We start from the raw sequence: 12,839 nt of genomic DNA, 5'->3' as shown, positions 1-12,839 counted from the left end.
TACTTATGCCAGTGTATCTGCTCACAACAATCTATTTAGTTTTACATACATATTTTGTGTTTTTTTGTGTATTGTTGTTTTTTTTTTTTTTTAAGAAAATTAAGTCGGCTCATGACAGCTTTTTAAAAAACTAATTTGTTAAATAATAATTTTTTCCCCCAATGCCAGTCCAATTTTTTTGCCCCCACAAAAATACCAGAACAAAAAATGCTTATATTAGGGAATTTTTTTCTTCTTCTAAATAAAAACAAAAAACAGAGAAAAAATCCTGACTGCTCAGAAACACCGAACACTGAAAGGGTGACAGAAGTGGTATAAATACACAGAGTTAAATGAGGGTTAAGAGCAAACAGGTGAGTTTAATAGAGAAATAGAAAGAGAGAGAGAGAGAGAGAGAGAGAGAGAGAGAGAGAGAGAGAAAAATAATTGTATAATTGTTTAAAATTTGTTTAAAATATTGTTCCAAAACATTAAAACTATTAATGGATAAAAAGTTGGATTTTTTTTTTAATGCAAAATAAAATACTGTACTGGTGTATAATCGTCTATACTGGTGTATAATGGTGTATAATGGTCTGTACTGGTGTATAATAGGTTATTTTGGTGTATAATGTTTTATTTTGGTGTATAATGTTTTATTTTGGTGTATAATGGTCTGTGCTGGTGTATAATGGTTTAATTTGGTGTATAATGGTCTATACTGGTGTATAATGGTGTATTGTATAATGGTCTGTGCTGGTGTATAATGGTGTATAATGGTCTGTGCCGGTGTATAATGTTTTAATTTGGTGTATAATGGTGTATACTGGGGTATAATGGTGTATAATGGTCTGTACTGGTATATAATGTTCTGTGCTGTTGTATAATGGTCTGTACTGGTGTATAATGGTTTAATTTGTTGTATAATAGTCTATGTTGGTGTATAATGGTCTGTACTAGTGCATAATGGTATGTACTGGTGTATAATGGTGTATAATGGTCTGTACTAGTGCATAATGGTATGTACTGGTGTATAATGGTGTATAATGGTCTGTACTGGTGTATGTTTTATTTTGGTGTATAATTTTTATTCTGGTGTATAATGTTGTGTGCTGGTTTTTAATTTGGTGTAAAATGGTTTATATTGGTGTATAATGGTCTATTTTGGGGTATAATGGTCTGCACTGGATTATAGTGGTCTATGTTGGTGTATAATGGCTTTTACTTGTGTATTATGGTCTTTACTGGTGTATAATGGTCTGTACTGTGTGTAATGGTCTGAAATTGTGGATTATGCTGTATAATGATTTAGGGTCATGTATACGGTGTGTTTTCCTTTACAGAACCTAAAAAAGTGGAGGCTGCTGTGGAGTGAAAGACTTCAGGACACGCTTTCAGTGAAAATATTTAAATTCAGCATGATAATACTATTCACCCGCTTCATCACACCACCACGGCATGGATTACTTCTTAGATCACAGCACACTATGTTTCTGCTTTATAGGATTAAGATAAGGTGAGTGTAAGTTCCTCGCAGGTTTCATCGATTGGCTTGTTTGTAAAACAATCAGTGAGTTAAGTGATTGGAAGACGTGAACATTGATAGCTGTAGAAACTGATTAATGGTAGTTTAAATAAGAGTCTATTTGTCATGCTGGCTGGCTGTGTGTGTGTGTGTGTGTGTGTGCGCATATACCCTTGTTACACTACAGCTGCAATATAATTCTAACCTAATACCTAATTCATATTCTTACAACTTCCATTCCAGAATAATCACATGCACAAACTTATAGACATGTAAATAATGGTAATGAACGGGAAAAGTGGGTGGAGCCAGTGATTGAAAATGACACACAGTGACCATATTTGGATGGGATTGTTCTTATTATTTCACTAATTCCTGCTGCAACTCACCATTTCCTTTAACTGGGAATATTACAAAATACAATTCTTTCTGGTATTATTATTATTATTATTATTAGTAGTAGTAGTAGTATGATATGTACTGGTGTATAATGGTATATACTGGTATATAATGATCTGTACTGGTGTATAATGAACTGCACGGGTGTATAATAATTTGTACTGGTGTATAATGGAATGTACTGGTGTATAATGGCCTATACTGGTATATAATGATCTGTACAGGTGTATGATGGCCTGCTCTGCAATATTAATAGACTGTACTGGTGTATAAGTTTATACTGGTGTATAATGGACTCCCTCAGGTCTATACTGGTGGAGAGTGGTCTGTTCTGGTGTATAATGATTTGTACCTGTGTATAATGGTCTGTTCTGATGTATATTGGTGTATAAAAGTCTATACTGGTCTATAATAGTTTATAGTGGTGTACAATGGACCGTACTGGTGTATAATTATTTGTATTGTCTCACTCTCAGGTGTGAATTGGAGGAAGATGATGGTGTGAAATGTAACGTGACACTTCTGATGGAAACGTTTTTGACGTGCCTGTATGTACACTAAGTGTTTACTCTTAAGTTTTATTTCCAGTCATCGCGTTTCAAATCAAATCAGATGCAATCGATTAAAAAACATCAATCCACCAGGATTTTTTTGATGAACAGAAGAGAGAAAGGTATTAATCAGTACTTGTGGATGAACTGTAGCATTGAAATGTTTATTAATGTATATTATTTTTTAATAAAAAACAAAACCTTACGGAGGCGTGTGGGAATGGAGAGAATGGAGAGATGTGTGGTGTGGTGAGGGAGATGGAAAGCTTAAAGAGATGAGAGAGGCATCGGAGGGAGGGATGAGCAGTGGGCAGATGTGTGTGTGTGTGTGATGGATTGCTCGGCCAGGCAAGGCCGTGGATAAGAGTGCAAACAAACTGGGTAATAAATGAAGGGGCCCGAGCGGGCCGTGATGCATGCTGCTGCGAGCCGGCGGCAATTTGTAACACAGAAACGAGAGAGCTGACAGACGAATGAAGAGACAACGTACAAGGAGAAGGAGGAGTGTGTGTGTGTGTGTGTGTGTGTGTGTGTGTGTGTGTATGTGTGTCCACTCACCAGGGGGCTAATCAGGCCTGCGTGGGCCGCTAATTCAGCCCATAATGAGCAGAAAGGAGACTCGAGACTCGCTGTCCCACCACAAAGCACAGGTTCACACAAAAGAGTGTGTAGTCAGCATGTAAAAGTAGGTGTGTGTGTGTGTGTGTGTGTGTGTGTGTGAGAGAGAGAGAGCCCTGGGAGTGACATCCAAAACACTCAACTCTTATCACTAGCATAAAAGTTGCAAGATGGAAAAGTCTTGGGACTTGAACCGACGCTGTCTTTCACACGAGAAGTGTGGAGCATTAGCATAAACACACGACGCAGGCTAAAGGAGTGAGCCAAGGGAGCGGGCCAAGCTCACGTCACGCGTCAGACACTTACTCAAGGACAGCGACCGTGCTAATTTATTACCCCGATGACCCAGGAGATCAGAGAAAGCGCTCCTTTTTTTAACGAGTACTTTCAGACACATTAGCGAGACTGTTCACGCTGTCGCTTTACACTTTGCTTGATGACGACGCTAACGCTGACATCTTGCGCTAACAGTCTTTGAGTGAAAGCTCGAAGCTTTATTTATGCTAAAACTGATGTGCTGTGATAACTGGAAAATGACACATTGATACTGACGCTGTGTCATATGCTGGCAGGGTTTGAGTGAAAGATATTTATGCTAATACTGATGTTTTATGCCTCATAAATGCTAACTGACATCTTATGCTATCTTAAAAATCAGATCATGTTAATTTATGCTAGCTTTGCATGCTAGCTGCCTAAATAATATGCTAATGCTAATCCTGGTGTTTTATACTTTTTGAGAGAACTATAATATATATATATATATATCATGTGAGACACTTTTGGGTGAAAGACAAACTTATGCTGTCTATCAGTGTCTGTCTGTCTACCTGTCGGTCTACCTTCTTTTTTATCTGTCTGACTGTCAACCTGTCTGTCTAGCTTCCTTTTTATCTGTCTGACTGTCAACCTGTCTGTCTACCTTCTTTTTTATCTGTCTGACTGTCAACCTGTCTGTCTACCTTTCTTTTTATCTGTCTGACTGTCAACCTGTCTGTCTACCTTCTTTTTTATCTGTCTGACTGTCAATCTGTCTACCTTCTTTTTTATCTGTCTGACTGTCAACCTGTCTGTCTACCTTCTTTTTTATCTGTCTGACTGTCAACCTGTCTGTCTACCTTCTTTTTATCTGTCTGACTGTCAAACTGTCTACCTTCTTTTTATCTGTCTGACTGTCAACCTGTCTGTCTACCTTCTTTTTTATCTGTCTGACTGTCAACCTGTCTGTCTACCTTCTTTTTATCTGTCTGACTGTCAATCTGTCTACCTTCTTTTTTATCTGTCTGACTGTCAATCTGTCTACCTTCTTTTTTTATCTGTCTGACTGTCAACCTGTCTGTCTACCTTCTTTTTTATCTGTCTGACTGTCAACCTGTCTGTTTACCTTCCTTTTTATCTGTCTGACTGTCAACCTGTCTGTTTACCTTCCTTTTTATCTGTCTGACTGTCAACCTGTCTACCTTCTTTTTTTATCTGTCTGACTGTCAACCTGTCTGTCTACCTTCTTTTTTATCTGTCTGACTGTCAATCTGTCTACCTTCTTTTTTTATCTGTCTGACTGTCAACCTGTCTGTCTACCTTCTTTTTTATCTGTCTGACTGTCAACCTGTCTGTCTACCTTCTTTTTATCTGTCTGACTGTCAATCTGTCTACCTTCTTTTTTATCTGTCTGACTGTCAATCTGTCTACCTTCTTTTTTTATCTGTCTGACTGTCAACCTGTCTGTCTACCTTCTTTTTTATCTGTCTGACTGTCAACCTGTCTGTTTACCTTCCTTTTTATCTGTCTGACTGTCAACCTGTCTACCTTCTTTTTTTATCTGTCTGACTGTCAACCTGTCTGTCTACCTTCTTTTTATCTGTCTGACTGTCAATCTGTCTACCTTCTTTTTTTATCTGTCTGACTGTCAACCTGTCTGTCTACCTTCTTTTTTATCTGTCTGACTGTCAACCTGTCTGTCTACCTTCTTTTTTATCTGTCTGACTGTCAATCTGTCTGTCTACCTTCTTTTTTTTATCTGTCTGACTGTCAACCTGTCTGTCTACCTTCTTTGTTTAATCTGTCTGACTTTTTTACCTGCTTCTCTCTCTCTCTCTCTCTCTCTCTCTGTCTGTCTGTCTGTCAACCTTCTGCCAGTCTGTACATCCTTCCATGCTCCTGTCCATTCTTCTGCCAATTTGACAGCCCCTCCATAAGTCCTCTTGTCTAGTCTTCTACTGTCTGTTTATCTGTCTGTCTGTCCATCCATCTTTCAATCTGTTCATTTTTCCATCCATCTTTCAATCTGTTCATCTTTTCATCCACCTTTCTTTATAAATATATTTTGTAAAACAGAAGATCTGTCTATCTATCTGTCTGTCTGTCTGTCTGTCTGTCTGTCTGTCTGTCTGTCTATTAGAATTATTATTAATAAATACAATTAAAAGAAAAGTGTATGATTAGCATCATTGTGAGTGAATGTATTAGCCTTAACATCTTTTTTAGCCTCCTGGCAGAGCTGCAGGTTTCTTCGCTCGGCTCCTCTGGAAGAAGAACAGATGATTCATGGAGTGAAGGATCAGAGTCACACACATTGTTAGCTCATTCACGTCAAGCGTAAATCCAAACCCTCGTCTCGGTCAAGGCCATTTTATAACGAGCTTCTCTTTCAATCTCGCCCAGCTCGCCGTTAGAGTCGTCAGGAAGCCATGAAGAAGAAGAAGTGCTGCTCGTTTCTCTCTTTGCTCATCTGTCAAATCAAGTCTTAAAAACCACACAATCATTTACACGTTTTATTATATTAAACAACACTTTTTATCAGAATGAAATGTCCTGCTACATACAGCTAACACCATGCTACTACATACAGCCTACACCATGCTAGTACATACAGCTAACACCACGCTACTACATACAGCTAACACCATGCTACTACATACAGCCTACACCACGCTAGTACATACAGCTAACACCACGCTACTACATACAGCTAACACCACGCTACTACATACAGTTAACACCACGCTGCTACATACAGTTAACACCACGCTAGTACATACAGCTAACACCACGGTGCTACATACAGTTAACACCACGCTGCTACATACAGTTAACACCACGCTGCTACATACAGCTAACACCACGCTGCTACATACAGCTAACACCACGCTGCTACATACAGCCTACACCACACTAGTACATACAGCTAACACCACGCTACTACATACAGCTAACACCACGCTGCTACATACAGTTAACACCACGCTGCTACATACAGTTAACACCACGCTGCTACATACAGCTAACACCACGCTGCTACATACAGCTAAGACCACGCTGCTACATACAGCTAACACCACGCTGCTACATACAGTTAACACCACGCTGCTACATACAGTTAACACCACGCTACTACATACAGTTAACACCACGCTGCTACATACAGCTAACACCACGCTGCTACATACAGTTAACACCACGCTACTACATACAGTTAACAACACGCTGCTACATACAGCTAACACCACGCTGCTACATACAGCTAACACCACGCTGCTACATACAGTTAACACCACGCTGCTACATACAGTTAACACCACGCTGCATACAGCTAACACCACGCTGCTACATACAGTTAACACCACGCTGCTACATACAGTTAACACCACGCTACTACCTACAGCTAACACCACGCTGCTACATACAACTAACACCACGCTGCTACATACAGTTAACACCACGCTGCTACATACAGTTAACACCACGCTACTACATACAGCTAACACCACGCTGCTACATACAGTTAACACCACGCTAGTACATACAGCTAACACCACGCTGCTACATACAGTTAACACCACGCTGCTACATACAGTTAACACCACGCTGCTACATACAGTTAACACCACGCTGCTACATACAGCTAACACCACGCTACTACATACAGTTAACACCATGCTAGTACATACAGCTAACACCACGCTGCTAAATACAGTTAACACCATGCTGCTACATACAGCTAACACCACGCTGCTACATACAGTTAACACCACGCTGCTACATACAGTTAACACCACGCTGCTACATACAGTTAACACCATGCTAGTACACACAGCTAACACCACGCTGCTACATACAGCTAACACCACGCTGCTACATACAGTTAACACCATGCTAGTACACACAGCTAACACCACGCTGCTACATACAGCTAACACCACGCTGCTACATACAGTTAACACCACGCTGCTACATACAGTTAACACCATGCTAGTACATACAGCTAACACCACGCTGCTACATACAGCTAACACCACGCTACTACATACAGTTAACACCACGCTGCTACATACAGTTAACACCACGCTGCTACATACAGTTAACACCACGCTAGTACATACAGCTAACACCACGCTGCTACATACAGTTAACACCACGCTGCTACATACAGTTAACACCACGCTAGTACATACAGCTAACACCACGCTGCTACATACAGTTAACACCACGCTGCTACATACAGCTAACACCACGCTTCTAGATACAGCTAACACCATGCTAGTACACACAGCTAACACCACGCTTCTAGATACAGCTAACACCACGCTAGTACATACAGCTAACACCACGCTGCTACATACAGTTAACACCACGCTGCTACATACAGCTAACACCACGCTTCTAGATACAGCTAACACCATGCTAGTACACACAGCTAACACCACGCTTCTAGATACAGCTAACACCATGCTAGTACACACAGCTAACACCACGCTTCTAGATACAGCTAACACCATGCTGTCTGCCAACTGTCTGTCTGTTTACCCAAATTTTTATATCTGTCTATCTGTTCACTTGTCTGCCCTCCATCTGCCTGTCTATTAAATGTCTGTCTGTACACCTGTCTGTCTACTATTTCTCTGTCAGTTTACCTGTCTGTCCACCTGTCTTTTTACTTGTCTGTCTGTCCACTTGTCTAACATCTGTCTGTCCATCCTGTCTTTATACATGTCTGTATGTATGCCTGCTTGTCTACATCTGTCTGTCTGTCTGTTGACTTAAATTTTTTACTTGTCTGTCTGACTGTCCACCTGTTTTAATATCCACCTGCCTTTCTTTTTACCTGTCTACCATCTGTCCACCTGTCTTTTTACTTGTCTACTTGTTTGTCTACCTTTCTCTCTTTGTACTTTTGTGCCTGTCCACCTGTTTAAATGGTAACTTGTACGTCTTTTTATTTGTTCATCTGACAGTCTATCTGTCTGTCTGTTCACCTGTCTGGCTCGCAACTTGTATATATGTCTGTCTGTCTCTCTGTCTGCCTGTCTGTCTGTCTGTCTGTCTGTGCATTTACACTATACAAGTCTAGTTATTGGTCATTCAAGAGTAGACTCTACATTATATCTGTCTATCCATCCTTCAACCCATGGCTTTGAAAGTTTGGACATCCTTCCACCAAATCATGTTCAATTCTGTTTGTTTGTCTGACTCTTTATTTTTACATCTTTCTATCCATCTGTCCACCAGTCCAGATGTCTTCCATGATTCCACCATTCTTTTTATCTGCCTGTCCAGAACATCAGCACATCAGTTTCTCCATCAGTCTTTCTGTCCATACACCAGTCAGTCTATCTATTGTCTATTAGTCACACTGATGTTCTGTCCATCCATCCATCCATCCATCCATCCATCCATCCATCCATCCATTCATTCATCTGTTCACTCTGTCTAGCTAAACACTTCTTATATACGAGCGTGTTCTTAGAAAAAAATGCTCCCTCGAGCTTTCTCTTATCTTCACCGGATTATTATGAGGTTTTTCCACTTTTATACTTCGAGGGGATTTTGAGGACCAACAGGAACCCTGTTAAGGGGTTCCTGACCTCTCCCTGAAAGTACTCGATCACAGAGATGATAACGGCAGCAGTCTATTTTTTCTTCTCAGGTTAATTACGGATGTGGAGCTCTTCACCTAAGGACACACAGAAGCAGCACGAGGACCTCCAGCAACCCGTACAAACCCCGGCCATGATGTCACTTCCTGCGGCTCAGAGAGAGAAGACAAGAGGGAGGGAAGACAAACGAGGTCCTGCACCTGCAGCAGCGTAATTAATGCCGTCGCCGGCATCCAAAAATAAATCAGCACCTCAACAAGACTTTTCTGTTTCGGGTCAAAATCTCCAGCTTCCGTCTCCGAATTAATCACAGAGAGAACCGGGGGGGGGGGAGAGCTGCTGGTGGAAAAAAATAAACAAACAACTGCAAGCATCAGAATGTAGAGCAGGATATAATTAGCGATTCGCACAGACGGGAAAAAACTACAACAACGAAAACAACAAACGCAATAACAAATTGATTAATAGGCAAAGCTTTTGTGTTCATTTGTCACACCAGTGTGTGTGTGTGTGTGTGTGTGTGTGTGTGTGTGTGTGTGTGATAGAGAGAAAGGTTATGGGTCACCCTTGGAACGGGTGTGAATGTAGGTGTGTGTATTTGAATTTCTTTGTCTTCTTATTGAATTATTTCCTCATAACTCTTCACGTTTGTATTATTATTTTTTTCAGTTTTCTTCTTTTCCTTTAAAAACCCAGACGCAAGTTTTTATACTCGGATGTATATGTATGTATACGTACGGATGGCGAGGGAAAAACTAATCCATCAAAGACACGTGTGAAAAATAACCGAGCTAACCGACTCCGTATCTTCAAATGTCACCGCTTTCGAAGATATGTCTTTGTGTGTGTTTGTGTGTGTGTGTATTCCTCTATTTTGTCCCATGCGACACGCACAAAAATTATCATACACTGATTCTATTGCTGCATATTGAAATCGCGATATTGCGATGGTCACGAATCGGCCGCCGCGTTGTTGATTTGAGTTTATTGGGTTGTTTGAATGACGTGATTCATCACTGACACACACACACACACACACACACACACACACACACACACAGGCCACTCATTTGGCATTACAGGACACAATAATACACTCAGGCTTTTGTGTGTGTGTGTGTGTGTGTGTGTGTGTGTGTGTGTGTGTGTGTAAGTCAGTAAAGGCCAATATCACCATAATGATTAGGATGTGATGTATTGTGCAGCTCGACTGGACAAGACTTTGAAATGTACACGTTTCGCATCAAATTGATATTTTATCTGTTTTATACGATATTTCAGTAAAGAGAAGTAACTATTCCTGTTTTTTTGGGAAAAGATATAAAACATTTTTTATTTCCGAACAACGAACTGAAGGTACAATACCAGGTCTATAATTAACTATCGGTATGAGAAATAATCTAAAACACACACACACACACACACACACACACACACACACACACACACACACACATTTCTAAAAAGTTAGGTAAAGTAAAAAGTGTATTTTATTTACATTAAAATGAATTTCAATTAAATCATTAAAAGAAAAGTAAAAACAATAATAACATTATTACTTTAAAACAAATCAATCGACTTTAAATTTTATAGATATTACTTAGTTGATATTTGTGATTTTTTTTAATTTATGATTTTTATTACTTTATTTATTCAATCTTTTTTCTTTTTTAAATATTTATTAGTAAAAGAAACCGATATTTTATAATTTTATTTTATATAATAAAAAAATAATAAATTATATTTTAATATATTAACAATTAAAATGTATTTAAATAAAAGCATATTAATATTTTTTTAATCAAAATTAAAATATTCTTTATGTAGTAAAATACAAAAAAGTATCAATATAATATCATCTAAAATAATTCACTTGGCTGATTTTGAGATACTACTTAGTTGATATTTGTGATTTTTATATTTATGATTTTTTTATTTTTTTAATTTGTGAAATAATTATTTGTATATTTCTTATCAAAAGATACCAAACTTCAGGAAAACAAAAGTTAATAATAAATCAAATCAAAATCCCATCAAAAGGATTAAAAAAAAAAAATCACAAAAAATATTAAAAGAATAGACAGAATGAAAACAAACAAATATATTTTTGCTTTACTTAAAACAGCCTTTGTTAATATAAATAATTAAAGGACAGTAAAATAAATACGATGGAATATTTTTGTTTAAATTAAACATCGAAGATTTAAAAAAGATTTAATTATAACACTTTCTATATATCACTTAATTCAGTTTAATTCACCCCATTTTTATTTGTATTGTGTTTTTAACAATAAACATTGTCTCGAAGTTGTTTTACGCAGATAATATGATAAGAAAGAATGAATAAGTTTGTTTTTTATGAGTTTAAGTTTTTCCCTATGAGCGAGACAACTTATTATTTCTCTTTTTTTATATTAATATATAATAATAATATGAATATATTATTAATATTAATATTTCATATTTTTTTAAAGTATAAATATTAAAATTAAAAGTAAACATTGTTTCCATGTTGTTCGAATATTGTTTTGTATTTTGCTCTCTGTTGTAGTAAGAACATTTTCATCCAAACTGCTTTTACACTCAGATAAAAAACTTTTCCTAAAAGTATTGGGACACCGGACTTTTCCACCCTGATGTGTTTCTTTCTCAAACTGTTCCCACAAACATGAAGTCACAATTTTTTCTTCACTTGAACTAGGAGATCCAAACCTGTTCCAGATTGACAATGTCCCTGTCCATGAAGATCTGCTTTCCATGGGTTGGAGCGGAAGATCTCCTGCTTTAGATCTCTAACTCTATTAAATGCCTTTGGGATGAATGTGAACGTTGACTGCGCCCCAGGAACCTCCTTACCTTCTCACCTACACCACTACCTGACTTTACTGACACCCTTGTGGATGAACAAGTCTCCACTTATCTCCACAAAATCTAGTGGAACATCTAAATGTGGAATGGGACGTTTAAAAAGAAGCACATTTATGCTTAGATGTCCACAAACTTTTGAGCATATAATGTATATTTGACTTATTGACGGCCTCAACACAAGAATCTTTTACTCTGAAATTGCTTGAAAAGCTAAAAAGGGCAAATAAACATAGATTTTAAATAAACAACAACAAAAAAATTAAGAAACCAGATAAATACATTTATTAATAAAAAAAATGATCAAGTTTATTAATAAATTAACCCATTAAAAAGTACATTTATTAATTAAAATAATTCTTAAATTTTTACAAATACAATGAAACAAAAAGAGGCACCAAAAACAACTAATAAATATAAAAAAATGTATAAAAACATTTTTATATACGAATAAAGTGAAACTTTATTATTTAATTTAATTGTACATTTTATTCATAAATATATTATGAAAAAATAAATTCCTATAAATATCCTGCTTGTTGCTTGGAAATCTCCTGGACACTTCTGGACCTCTTTCTCCTTCCAGCCAATCAGAACGCTCGTTTTTTTTGGACATTTGGAGAAATAAAGAAAACACTTGCAGAGAGAAAAGTGCACACGACAATTCTGAACCAATTACCTACTGATCTGATGGCAGTTAAACGATGAAACTGGTTTATTTGTTACTTGTGTGTTTTGTTGTGTGTGTGTGTGTGTGTGTGTGTGTGTGTGAGGACATGGACGTCTGTGCTACGAGTCGCTGCTTGGGTTTTCTTGCTCGATTAGTTTGTCTCTGTTTTCCAGGCCAGACAATTAGGGAGTCATTTATTTCCACATTACGGCATGATGAGCCTCAGACTCACACACACACACACACACACACACACACACACACACACACACACACACACACACACACACACACACACGTCTCTTCAGAGCCTCACACACGTCGCTCTTCTTCAGAAGCGTATTTGCATAATGGGATCG

General features: G+C 37.9%; 1 long non-coding RNA gene across 2 annotated transcripts; it reads left to right on the top strand.

Moving 5' to 3' along the window:
* Positions 1-269: 269 nt before the first annotated feature.
* LOC124399333 lies at positions 270-9,213 on the top strand. Of its 2 annotated transcripts, none has more exons than XR_006928201.1 (3): positions 270-353; positions 1,323-1,495; positions 8,996-9,213. It is a non-coding gene; the product is annotated as an uncharacterized LOC124399333 (long non-coding RNA). The 2 variants fall into 2 exon arrangements; XR_006928202.1 differs by lacking the exon at positions 8,996-9,213 and adding an exon at positions 2,380-2,601.
* Positions 9,214-12,839: the final 3,626 nt, after the last annotated feature.

Source organism: Silurus meridionalis, chromosome 16 (genome assembly GCF_014805685.1).
Source record: "Silurus meridionalis isolate SWU-2019-XX chromosome 16, ASM1480568v1, whole genome shotgun sequence".
In the NCBI taxonomy this organism is placed as follows: Eukaryota; Metazoa; Chordata; class Actinopteri; order Siluriformes; family Siluridae; genus Silurus; species Silurus meridionalis.
Note: the sequence above shows the minus strand (reverse complement) of the source record. Positions and strands in the feature narration are given on the sequence as shown.